Source organism: Vidua macroura, chromosome 8 (assembly GCF_024509145.1).
Source record: "Vidua macroura isolate BioBank_ID:100142 chromosome 8, ASM2450914v1, whole genome shotgun sequence".
Lineage (NCBI taxonomy): Eukaryota > Metazoa > Chordata > Aves > Passeriformes > Viduidae > Vidua > Vidua macroura.
The window spans coordinates 6,547,402-6,560,899 of NC_071578.1; positions in this window are offsets into that span (position 1 = coordinate 6,547,402).

A 13,498-nucleotide genomic window follows, 5' to 3' on the forward strand; every position below is an offset into this window, starting at 1 on the left:
CCTGAAGTGTACTGCAGGATGAGCTAGACTGCAAGGTTTAAAAACGAAGAAATTAGTATAAAACCAGTCATGAATAAATAAGTGGAGGCTTAGAATTGGAAGTTCCTTGCTCCAAAAGGATCAAGGAGATGTAGCAATCTCTAAATGACTGGTTGCAAGGAAAGGCAATCACTTTCCACAGAGAGCCTTAATGCACTGGGAAGCAGTGAAGCAATTGATCTCCAGTACAGGGGATGTCGTCTCCTGTACTGAGGATTTACAAAGGCTGTATGCAAATAAACAATATGACAATCTGTTTCATGAGTACCCCAATGTCATGTGTGACCACAACTAGATGCAAACGCCTGGGTTTGCAGCTCTTCCCTGAGCTGATTTATTTCCCCATTCTTGCTGCAATACAGGATCAGCCTCCCAGCCTCACTCTGGAAGACAGAACTTTTGGAAGACAGTAAGAAACTGTCCTGCCTCTGAAAGAGCCATCTCACTGGGACTGGAGAGGCTAATTGTGCTGGAGAACCCCAAAATTATGCTGCTTAAGAAGCAGATGAAGCCTTGCTTTCATTTCTGCTCCAGAACCCATTTGAAACATTGGAAATTTCTCCACAAACATTGAGAGGGAGGAATGAGTACACAGGGAATAGAAGATTCAAACATTGATCAGCTGATTATTCTTGTTAGACTTTTGACCTTGTTTTTTACATTTCAATGCATAGTACACATTTGAATAAAATGTCTTTAGGAAATCAAAATACTTCTGAGCTCAAAAGATTTTCTAGAAATGCTCCAATCTGATACTTCACAGTGGCTGCGTAAATCATCTCTGTAAAGCTTTTACATTGGAAGGAAATAGTCTATTGTGAAAAAAAACTTGTTACCTTAGATCTTCTACCCTCATATCCTGCTCTAGCAGGAGGGTGTTTCTACACAGGCTTGTCCTGTCCCCTGGGTGCTGGTATGGATGATTTTGGCAGGACCCTGATCACACCCTGCACCTCCCTCTATGAAAGCACAATTATATGATTCCCTCTCCAATTTTGCTGGGGGCCACATCAAATATCCCTGCTAAAGCAAAAAAAACAAAAAACAAAAAACAAAAAACAAAAAAAAAAAAAAAAAAAAAAAAAAAAAAAAAAAAAACAACAAACCAAATAAGGGCACGGAAAGATCATTTGTCCAAAATCCAAAGTCCAAATGCATTGCCCATCCACTGAGCATCACCATCCAAGTGAAACCTCCAGATCTTCCCACAACCCTATGGCTCTGACCTTCAGGCTAAAGTTTATAAGAAGAATCATCATGAGGACTAAAAGCAGCAGGAACAGCATCAGGATAAACTCCTGCTCCAGTGGGAGCAGGAGACACACAGACCAGCTCTGTTTAGCTATCAACCCACCAGTGCTACCCCAATGGCCTGTCACAGGCAGCTTACCCCTTCACTGGCAGGCAGCACTGGTGTGAGTTCCAGTCTCACAGGTGCTTTTCCCACTGAAAACAGCCCTGGTAGTGAATTTCTAGTTAAGCAGAGCCCATCTGATACAGGAGCCCCTATAGCTGCTGATGGGGTCAACTGGGAACATTTCTGAAGGTCTGTCGCTCCCTGTGAACTGATGAGATGTGGGGGGTTTGTTCACAGGGAAAACAAAACTCTGTTGGATGAATGAAAGAAAAGGTGATTAAGTGTGGCGAGACATCCTTCTACAGCCAGGCAGCTCATCAGGGGAAACTCAGTGACCTCGGAGGCCATGAGAATATATCAGACGTGTCTCCGCTTGTGGAGGAGAAGACACGGACCTGGGCCGACCTTCAGCTGATGCAGGAGGAGCTCTGGCAGTTTGTGTTGGCTCAGGAGCACTCCCCTGATCCCCCTCGAGCAGCAGCAGTGCTGCTCCCTCCGTGGAGCTGAATAATCTCTCTCACAGCAGCTCTCAGCTCACAGTGCTGGAGCCTGCCCTGACCCCAGGATCGTTCCTGCGCCGGCAGCGCAACCTCCCCGGGCTCAGCCCAGGAACGTGCACATGAGCCTCACTTGAGAGGAACATTTCACCCAGACAATATTTCTTGCTTCTCCCCACAGCATTGCCACTTACTCAGCATGGGAATGCTTTTCATTAAAGGCAAAACACATATTTGCTATCCGCACAAGCCCACGCTCTTTGTGCCATTCATCATTATGCATACCTAATATATTCTGCAAACCCCCAGCTCTCCTGCTTTCTGCCTTTCGAGGCATTTCTGAAATCAAATGAAAATATTACACCCCTGTTTACTTTTAAATGTGTTTTTTTCCAAAGCAAATGCATTCTGTGTTTTAAGTAAGATACCACCATGTATTTATGGGAGTTTAATAAGTTCTTCCATTAATAACATAGACAAACTAATTTACCAGAACGTGTCTGTTTTAAACTTTGGGAACAAAGAGTGGGAGTATGAAAATCAATCTTTCCTTTGTACTTGAGCCACTGACCCATTAAAGCTTTGAAGATCATTTCTTTAAGAAATTGTGAGGAGTTATTTAACTACAAACAGCAGCTACCTTCCCATTCCAGCTGCGTAATCAACCGTAATAAATTAGAGGAGGAAAAAAAAAGGTTCACTCCATTTTTTTTTTATAACTAAAAATTCTTAATAGTACTTTGACAAATCGGCCGAGAGCAGAAAGAAACCCTCATTCTTCCTGAGACTGCTGTTTAGCACAAGTTAAAACATTGCTTAAAAGCTATTTTTTTTGTCTTTAATTATGGCTCAAAAATGTTCTTAGTTGCCCAGGCTTAATTATTTAACTCAAATTAATTGTAAAAGTTACCCATCACTAGAAAAAGTTAGCAAACCTGTGAACTACAACATTGGTAATGGCTGCACGTATAAAAACATCCAGCAACTCCTTTTTTGCTTGCAAAATGAACTCCTGATGGTATTATTTATTGTTAGTTATCATTATTGACTGTTTCACAATTTAACACTGATAATATGCTCAGTTATGTAGGAGTGGAAATTTAAAATAATTTTCATCTTAAACTGCTTAAGCAATCTACACGCTAAACAATCAGAATGTTCTAGTTGTCAGAAACTCCAGAGGAAAAAATCTGTGTGGAACATCACTAAAGCCTGTTTGCAAAAGGCAGAAAAATACCAGCCTTTTGAAAAAATCTAACATATGGGTAATGCAAAATTTTTTTTTAAATACCTCTTTTGATTCAGTTTTGATGGGCTGTACTTATGATAAATACACAACTGTTTTCAAAGTCTTCAGATAACCTGAAATAGCATTTGTTATGTTGCTGAAAGAGTATAGTGCTCAGTGACAGGGCATAGGAGGGTAACCCTGCAGCATTTCCCAATTCAAAGGTTGGGAAAACCACATCAAAGGGGCAAAATTTCAGATTTTTTTATTATTTTCTGCTTTTCTGAAGTGTTTTTGCTAAATCTACCGGAGCTTTTACCCTTTCCAAACATGGACATCAGAAGTTCCTTCCCCTGCCCACACAAGATGTGCAGGAAAAGAGAGCTTAATCAACACTTTGCCATTTTATAATATAGAATATACTGCAATTCACATTTCCAGAGAGGTTTTGGCACAAAATGTGGTGTAGTTTATACCAGGGAGTTCAGCCACTGTGCCAGACAGTCAGTGCCCACACAGCACAGGGGCTGGTAACTCACTGCTTATTCATCTGCACAAGACTGGGGACAATTCTAGACAAACCTGCAGTCATCTGCTGCCTTTTTCTGACCTCAAAGATCCCAAATATTTAGATTCAGTTGGGTAATATTTTGCACTAAAATACTCCAGTCAATTTTATCCCAATTAGAATTGCTACTTGATTGCTAGCTTTATATATACAAATATATATATTTCAGGACATTTGTATTTGCTCATCAAACAGATCTATTTATTAGTATGAGAGACGCTCAGTCCAGCTACATCAATTTGCAAGTCTTTAGAAGGTTTTTCTTTGTAGAGGTATCCAAAAGGCATTTTCTGAGTAGGTGCTAACACTTCATGTGGATCAAGGTCCAAGTTCCAAGGTCCAGTTCCTCAGGGATATTTAGAGAAGTACATTTTATTGATTGAAGGATTAAGTTGCTTTGAGGATCTGATCTGAAATCCTCAGCTCCACAGACTTCAGAGAAATGATGCCATTTATTACTGCCATGGGTCAAGTTCTTGCCTCCAGGGCCAGCTTTGACCAGCTCAGTGTTCCCTCTCTAGGTTGCTCCAAAACTGCCCAAATTATACAAACCTTTTCATTAAGGCCAACCACACCTGGAATTCTCATGAGAACAGCTTTTCACAGAGAATTTCACTGATTTATTTTATTGGGGCTGGTTGAACATATCTGCTGCAATCTTATTAATTATTAATTCTTTTACTGCTTTTGGTTAAACAAGCCTCTTGAACTTGGTTAAAAGAGTCTGGGCACATAATATTCAGACAACAGGTTGCCTGGGAACTCTCCACTTTCTCCTGTTTGCTACTCATTATTCATGATGCACTCATCAGTCACCCTGGAGCACGTGTCCATCCTACAGGTAGTGAGCACCATCTTCAGCAGGAGCTCCTGTTTTTTGACCAAAACCCTGATGAACTGTCAATAACATGTTTAAACACATGCCTGAGTCCTTCTCGCAGCAAACAGCACACCTGTGGGCTGATAACAGCAGATAACAATAAAGACAAACCCATTTTCAATTTTCCGATAAGATAATAATTATTTGTAGCTAAGGGAAATTGGGGATTCCGAGTGTTGCTAATGATTACCCAGCTCTTAGACACAGTTCAGTTTAGTTCATTCTATCTCAAAAATGTGGACAAATCTATATTTTTTTAATCTGTTTTGTTCCAGTTTCTCAAAAAATAGAAAGGTTTTTCCCCAAGGGAGAAGTTTTAGTGTAGCCAGATATTGAAAATGGGGAAGGTTCATTCAATGAAGTCGAGAACTTCAAAATTACACCTGGAAAATTTCTTCACTCCATTAATACTGGAGGTGAGAAAGGCATAAAATATGGTGGACAGAAGTTTTAAATCACCTAAGTCACTGAAGAGCTCATGGCCCCTCGACATACAAACCTGAATCCCTAAGATGCTTCTGAATAAAAAGCATGGTAGAAATAGCTTTCTACTCCCCATCTCCATTACTGGCAAATTAATCATATGCTAAAAAAAAAAATTACCTTTAGGGCTCCTTTCTTTTCAAATCAGTGCAATTTCTCTTAGAGTACCCATCTGATGTAGCTGTAGTGCAGTTCATAACATCATTAGAACAACACATTTTTGTGTCAATTAACAATGTATTATGAGGTCTGCCCTTGCAACTATGTCAACATATTCTTCACCACTGCAGATCATGAAATACAGACAGCAATAGTGTTAAAAAACAAGCTTTTAGATCCATTTTACTTTGTTGCAACACTGCTTTGCAGATACTGAATTAGAGCCCATTTAAACCATTCAAGCATATAATCAAATTTCAGTAATGAGTTATTAATTAAGCAGGGGCATCCAATTCTGTGCTAACTGCCTCATAAACAATCGACAGGAGATTTGTGAATTTTGACTTCCTGACACTATTAAACAAATCAATATTAGGTTTCAGACACAGCAATTCAGACAGTTTTCCCTGTTATTTGGCAATCGTCTGCCTGGAATACTAATGAAAGAATTAAGAGCTGTAGATTTTGCATGTGTTCCATCAAAAAGATCCTTATCTGTGGGGAATTGGGGCCTGATTTGCATGGCAGAAGACTTTGCTTTTGTAGGTACAATTTTTCTCAATATGTCACTCATTAGTATTTATAAACTACAGAGCAGTGAAGCCTTCAGCCCCTATTCATAATGAACAGTCATATCCCTGCTGGAGATACAACTGAACAAAGCTGTTTATTTATTTATTTAGTGGTCCTTTCCCTTTTGTAGCTAACCTAACCTGCAGAAAACTTGGATCTAAGGAGAGCTCTGAGCAACTTACATTTCATTTATTTTTGAAAGGCATGTGTGCATGTATATATTTATATACATTTATATGAGTGAATGTATACACACAATTATTTAAACAACAATTAGCTGTGTGAACAGCACCTTTGTTTACACGCAGCAAAAAAAATCACCTTCCAAAATTTTCGATACCTTTCATGGATTTATTTTTAATTTCTCTCTCCCCGCTGTCAAAATTAATTCAGGCCCCAGTTCAGCCAAGCTTTGGAGCTAAGCAGGGCTTTGCTGAATGGGGGATTAGTGCTGTGCAAAGTGCTGGGTTAACAGGGCTGCAGGATGGAGTCCAGAGAGAGGCACAATGCTGCTGCCTCCTCCTCCTCCGGCCGCCCTTTGCTGCTGTCACCGAGTTGAACTTCACCTAGGGATAAGTGAGTGTTTAGTTCTCATAATCACATGGTCTTTGGCCCCTTAATGGAGGAGACAGCAGGGGCTGCCAGCACCTGTTGAGGTAATGGCTTTTGTAAGGAGGATTATCTGCCTGCCCAGGACTGGGCTGAGGCGGCACGTGGCCAGTTCTCGGGGTGCTCTGGATATGCTTATCCCAGGGTTTTGGATGGTTTTGCTGGAAATTTCTGGCTGCTCTCTCCAGAATCAGCTGAAGCAAAAGTATGACCAAAGCCCTGACCTAAAATTTCTCCTCCACTTGTATCTGGGATTGAGTATTCTGCAAAAATTCTGTCTTACAGACTCTCATTTCTCACATCAATTTACTGTTTCACAGGCTGTATATACATTTTCTGTTAGTTTCAGTATCTCCATCTCAGTTCCAGATGCAAAAAAAATTGCACAAAGGTGTATCAGATTTAAAATGAAGATAATATTTGTTTTACACATCTCAGTTTCTAACACAAAAACAGTCTCCTGCCAGCAGAAACACTGAATCTTGTTTGGTTAGCAAAACTTGTGCTGTATTTACATGAACAAGTTTCCAACAATTTAAAGGATAAAAGCCTCCCTAGCACAGAAATCAGTGTGAAAATAGGTCAGAGACCAAGCCTTTGGAAAACAACACGATAAAAGTACTGTGGAGTGATCAGTTCCAAAGTGGGTCAGGATTCTGTCTGCAGGAACAACACGCCTGCTTTATTTCTCCTGGAGAGTACTAATGTGCAAGCTACACCCCAGGACTCCCTTCTTCTGCAGGCTGAGGAGAAAAGGTTGCCTATGCCCCAAATAGCTCCTAGTCAAAACGACAAATAAACTATTATGGATGCACAGAGTCAAAAAATGCTGTCAGAGGACAACACAAGGAAATTAATCTGCCTACTAAATGGCAGGGGGAATGTAGGACTGAATGCATCTGAGTCTTGTTTTATTTTGCTTTTCTACCAGCCTCTCGCTTCCATTATTTCCTTCTCTCTAGGATCTTAAGACATCTAACTCATTAAAAATCTTCTTTTTAATTATCTGCCAGGAAAAAAAATTAGCATAATTAAGGACATTGAAATTTAGATTAACAACCAACCTAATACATGGCACTGCTTCCAAGAAGAGAATGTTTCTTTTAAATCATCATAGACTACCCAAAGATTTCCTTTTGGTTTCGTTCTAGATTTCTGCTCAGTATGGCTCTGAGAACATATTTGAGTGCCTATCACTTGATCTGTTCAGCAGCGTGCTCTTGTTGGTTTTTTTTCACAGAATCACAGAATCACTGAATAGTTTCGATTGGAAAAGACCTTAAAGATCAAACCCCAAACCCCTGCCTTGGGCAGGGACACATTCTACTAGACCAGGTTGCTCAAAACCCTGCCCAGCCTAACCTTGAACACATCAGCAGCCACAGCTGCCTGCTGATCTCCCATAAATTCCTACAGGAGCACCATCCTGCCAAATGCCTGCATGAAGTGTCTCACTGACCTGAGGTGCAGCAGGTGGGTTTGTTCACCTGCTGAATCCAAGTGCCACTGGTGGGAGACTGAATTACAAAGGCTCCCTCTATCATCACTGCTGGAATGACTGGGTTTCAGGTGTAGACAGCCTGTACCTAAAACCACAATTGAACACACCAAAATAAATAAAACTGGCATAAATAAGACAGGAGAACGTTTCCTTAGCTCACTTATAAAAACAAAGATGTGTGTTGCTCGTTTGGCTTACACACACACACAAAAAAGTGATTTCAACTCTGTGCGTTCCCTTCTTGCCTTCTTTTTGACAATCTCTTGGAAATTTTCAAATCACTAGTCAGTTCAAGCTCACCTGACAGCAGAGGAGAAGTGACATGGGAAGGGTGTTCTGCATCCAGAGGATGCAGCTTCTACAGGGGGAAGGAATGCTGACCAATCTCAACACCAGGGCTGTGCTTGGTGAACAATGTTCTGGTGGGGCTCCTCTCCTATAGGAAATACCAGAAAAACTAATGGAACAAGTGCTGCCAGGGATTGGCTGCATTGATTCTTGTGCTGCAATTGCACCCTGTAAAATAGATGTGTTCTTTCTGTTTTGATGTGCTTCTGACAGCGGCAGTGTGATAAATATGCTGAAAACCCAATGAGTCCCTACATCCAGATCTGCCCAGACCTTCTGCATGTCTCTGATCTGCACCTATTCAACACAACCCAGCACTTCCAGGTGTCCAGAAAACCTGGATGGACACAATTCCCTAAACAGCAGAGCCAAAACACCCTTAGCATTGTCTGAGTAAATGCCCACTTCTCAGAGCCCCACACCAGGGAAGGCTGCAGCAGGTGTGTGTTCCATGACCCACGGGGCTGAGCTCAACCCACAGTCACAAATCTTAGAGGAAACCAGGTTTCACCAGCTCTGCCTCTCACAGAGCTGTGTTGCTGTTAAGGTGAGAATATCCCCTCAGTGTGGAAAAAATATGAAGCCTGAATAAATTAAAAACGGGAGCTGTGTTACACGTTACTGTCATTTAATTAACATCTCATAATGTGTTGCTTAAGGAATCAAGGCTCTATCAGGATAAAGCCTATAAGCATTTTCCCTGTTTAATCAAAAATGTAGATCACATCACATTTTATTTCTTAAAAAAATTACACACTTATTGAAAAAGCTATGATTAAATTTTATATTAAGTGCATTTCTCTGAATTAATTCTCCTCCTAAAAATTCAGTGTCAAAGAGGAACATGGAAATTAGTGTATGAAATTTGGAAATCTGCAAGGATAGATAGATGGGTTCATTTGACTTTATTAAATTTTGTTCATTGTACACTGATAATGACAATATTTATCCCTATAACACTCTATGTGAGTATATTCTGACATTGTAGTTTGGACTAGACACCTCTTCTTAGACAACCTGGCAATTCTTACTGGAAAAAAACCTACTTTTTTAGGCTTCCAATCTTCTTTTATTTTCTTTCTTTTTTTAACTATGGTGGATTTGTATTATTTGAAGTGAAATTGTGTGTCCTATCTGCCTGCTTCTAGTTAATAACCTATTTATTTTAGTCATCACCTTTCAGATCAGAGGCAGGGCAGGGATGCTCTCATGCGTTTTGGAGCACAGCATGAAATGTAGATAAAGTGAAGGGAAGGAAGCACAGCATCTTTTACTGCCCTTGAGAGGAGACCAGACCACAGAGCTCCTGTGAATGCTTCACTATTGGGTGCTTGGCCCTGGCACATTGAAACTCGAGATGTAATATTCAGAGCCACAAAGAAAAGGAGAAAGAAGTGCAAGTTGCAGACTCTGGGACAGAGATTTTGGAAAAGCTGTTTGAGGATGAAAGCAACAGTGATTAAAACAAAGGTGACTGAGGAAGAAACATGGACACAAACATGGGCTCAAGTCCAGCCTTCAAAACTGCAAAGCACACTTAACTTAGAGCTGGGATAAAGAGGAGATTCAGGCACCAAATATATATTGTGCAATTCTGGTGCCCTCTGAAAATTCAGACCTTTTGGACTAGTAACACAAAGAAATGGACTTTGGCACTTCAGTTTGTATTTCCTGGCACATTGCACTCTGCAAATAATTTCATCAATGTTTCTGTACAGAGCAAAGCAAACATGAATGCCACAGACTCGCCTCCAAGGGCATTCATCAGTCACTTCTTAGAGGATAATTTCAGTGGGTGCAGTAAATTAGGGATGGAACCCATGCTCAATGAGCAAAATGTAGTACTAAATTGGTGCCCTGAAAAAGCCCAGAGGCTGATGAAAAAAAGAATATTCTGTGACTATGTAATTGCAGGCTGTAGCACCATGGGGATGCACGAGGGACTGAGCACTTGACTACAACCCTACTTTCACTCTTTCACATGTGAGGATTGCTGTGTAATCTCAGAAGAGAGATGTGATGAGCCATGCCCTTCCTGCTTAAAAGAGTTTGAAGGGTTGGGCCAAAGCACTGTGATGTTGTGGTTCAGGTTTTCTGCTGCTGTCTCTTCCTTTTGTGGCATCAATGGCAAAATTGAATGCCACACAGCTTCACCTGGGTGAGCAATGTTACCAGCTTTTATCACCCTCCCCATGGAAAGGAAAGGACAAGTTGGCCTGAAAAAAACAGGTTTCTAAGGGCTTAATTAGGTTACATTAATCTGAATTTGTATGAAGTTGTGGCTGACCTTATCAAACCATAAAGTGTGATAAAACTGCATTAAACCTTTGCCCTCTATCTGTCCAGACTGTACAGAACATGAAAGATCTCACAATAGCGCTACATATATAGTGTTGATTACAGAAGTTTAATATGTAATAGAAGTAATAATAAGAACAAAGAAGAAGAAGACTGCAGTCTAAAAAGCGATGCTTTAGCTGTTATATTTTATTAAAATAAATTAGCCAGCTAGACAGGGCTTGCTTTTCAGTTATCATGTAAGCTTTTCTTGAAACCCAGTCCAGACAGAAACAAGAGGCTTGAAACTTAAATTACAGGGAAGCAGAAGTTCTTCTGGATGGAAAATAATCAATCTCCTCAGTGTTAACACCTCATTTCAAGGCTCACTGGTGTTTCCTCTGAGCTGCGTGGTGCATCTGTTTGCACAAGAGAAGGCATGGCTGTAGGTAGGTGTTGTGCCTGGAGCTACAGAAACACGGCATCTCACTTGTGAGCTCTCTCAGAAATGGACTGTGAGGGGCCTGGTGGCTCCACTGGTCCTTGCCTGGACTCTGGTGGTGGAGAGTCTCTTCCAAGGAGCTGCCTGACACTTCTGCTTGTAGCTCTTGGCAGGTCCCTCAGGTCTGTCCATGCCTCCGGCCACTGCCTGTGATGTAGGAATATTGATGTTTGCCCAGATGGTGCTAATCCTGTACAGATGTGTTCATGCATGTCTGAAATGGACTCACTCATTCTGACTTGGAAAAAAGGTATCAAACAGGCATTTCCCTGGCAGGTATTCCTGTCTTAACTGACACGTGCAATGGAACTGATGTGATTGTCATTTTGTGAGTAGAAGGAAGAAAAATCACCTCTCTATATTTCAGCACGGCTGTTTTACTCCAGAGGGAGCTCTTTGGTTGCTGCCACCTCAGTGTCCTTGGCAGGACCCCTTGGAGTGCACCAGCTGACCATGAAGGGAACTGCTGGACAACGCTCTTGTGATTGCAGCCAACACCTGCCTGTGGAGCTCGCTGTGCAGTCCTGGTGGCATCCTTGAGGAGCACCAGGGAGTCTTTCTTCAGGTTCAACAGAGCTCTCAAAACACAGCACAATTACTGCTGGTTTGGGCATAAACAAAAAGAATTCTGAGCTTGCAAGTCAGAGGCCATGGAAATTTAAATAACATATACAACATGGACTTATTGTATCAAAGTTCATCATGGGTAAATAGATGGTTAAATAGATTAAATGAGGAACTCTGGAAAATATCCCAGGAATTGTCTTAGCCTGCACAATTTTCTAAGCTGTTACATGTTTCATATTTGGTTTTAGGTGTCCATGGACTGAGATCTAGGAAGAAAAAAAACACCCATGTTCTGTGGGTCTGAGGGGAAAAAGTTTATAAAAAATGGTAATGGTTCTGTACAATGTATCTTATGCCTTGGAATCCTTGCAAAGATCTCATTTCATAATCACTGATCACATATCAGAGCTCAAAAGGTACCATGGTAAGGAAAAGTTTCCAAGCCCCTCTTGAACAATTAGCTGGTTTTGTATTCATGGAGAGGGATTGTACACAAGGTCCCAGGAAACTGTAGTTTTAGTTTGGAAGCTACTGCCTGTATCAGGTGAAGGAAATGAATCGATCAGGTGAACACATCTGACAGAAAGATAAAAGTCACTTACTACTTTTGCAGTTTATTATCTTTTTGATATCATATCTCATTTTCAGCATGACTGGAAAACTCAATTGATTTAAAGACAACTGTGCTTTAATTTACAGCAGAGGAAGCTCAGATCACCAGATATCAACATTTTCAGCAATCGTTAGAATTGTATAGCTGACAGTTGCCTCTCTAGACATTGGCAGACCCAGCATGTAAGCACACAGAGTGTGCAGATCTTTGACTGCTTAGCCATTAATTTCTTTCTAAACCATGTGCTTGGCTGCCTGTACAGACAGGGACAGTGTTTGGGTGGAGCAGGAGATAAAACTCCGTATTTATGCTTCCATCTGCACATAGCCATGCACATCTCAGTGGAAGTAACATGGAGCTGAAAGAGTAATGTTACACAGTATTTGGTAAGAAGTTTCATTTCAGTAGTGTGCCCTATTAAAAATACAGTTGTTGCTTTTTCAGCATGTAATACCCAATTTATTAGCAACCTGAGGATACCTGTGGGCCCTCAGAGCTATTTCAGGCAACTCAGGAACATTATGGTTTCTATTTAAATATCCAGAACCAATGGAATGACAACTACAAAGCAAGTCAAGCTCTCACACTCCAAACAAGATCTGGACATATAGGATAACCCCAAAAAGCAATGTGACAAACCTTCTCCTGGGTGAATCAGAGATCTCTTTGTTCAAGGCCTGGTTGGATGGGGCTTTGAGCAACCTGGTCTAGTGGAAGGCTCTCTGCTCATAAAATATCTTTGAAAGCAAAGATATAGAAATTCTAGAAACAGCCAGATATCTCAAGAAGATAGTCTTAAAATTTAAGCCCTTCTATATCACCCAATAGCTGATTCTTTAGTGCAAGCCTCAGACTTCATTTACAGAGTTATGTTTCTTATAACATTATTTACATGGCAATATGAATGTGGGCAAGGCTTTGCAGAGGGCTAAAGCTAAACTCCTTAGGGAGGAGGTGGTTTAAATATAAGCAACAATCAATATAAGCAACAGTCAATATAAACTCAACTTTTCGATAGCTAATGACAGTTTTTAAATTTATACCTCATTTGAAAAAAGGATGATGGTGAATCACTCCAGCTATTGAATTTTTTTGATAGCATTCTCTTTGGCTGATAAACATATGTCTTATGCTGGAGGAGTGTTCACTTGCAATAAAATGTCTGGAATATTCTGGTTTACCCAGCTCTGACACAGCATTGAACTCTCTAGGAATGTTATGCTTTGCATGAGAAAGGAGCATCTTTTGTGGGGCTACAGATATTGCCTTGTTTTAACAACATCTGCAGAAACAAATC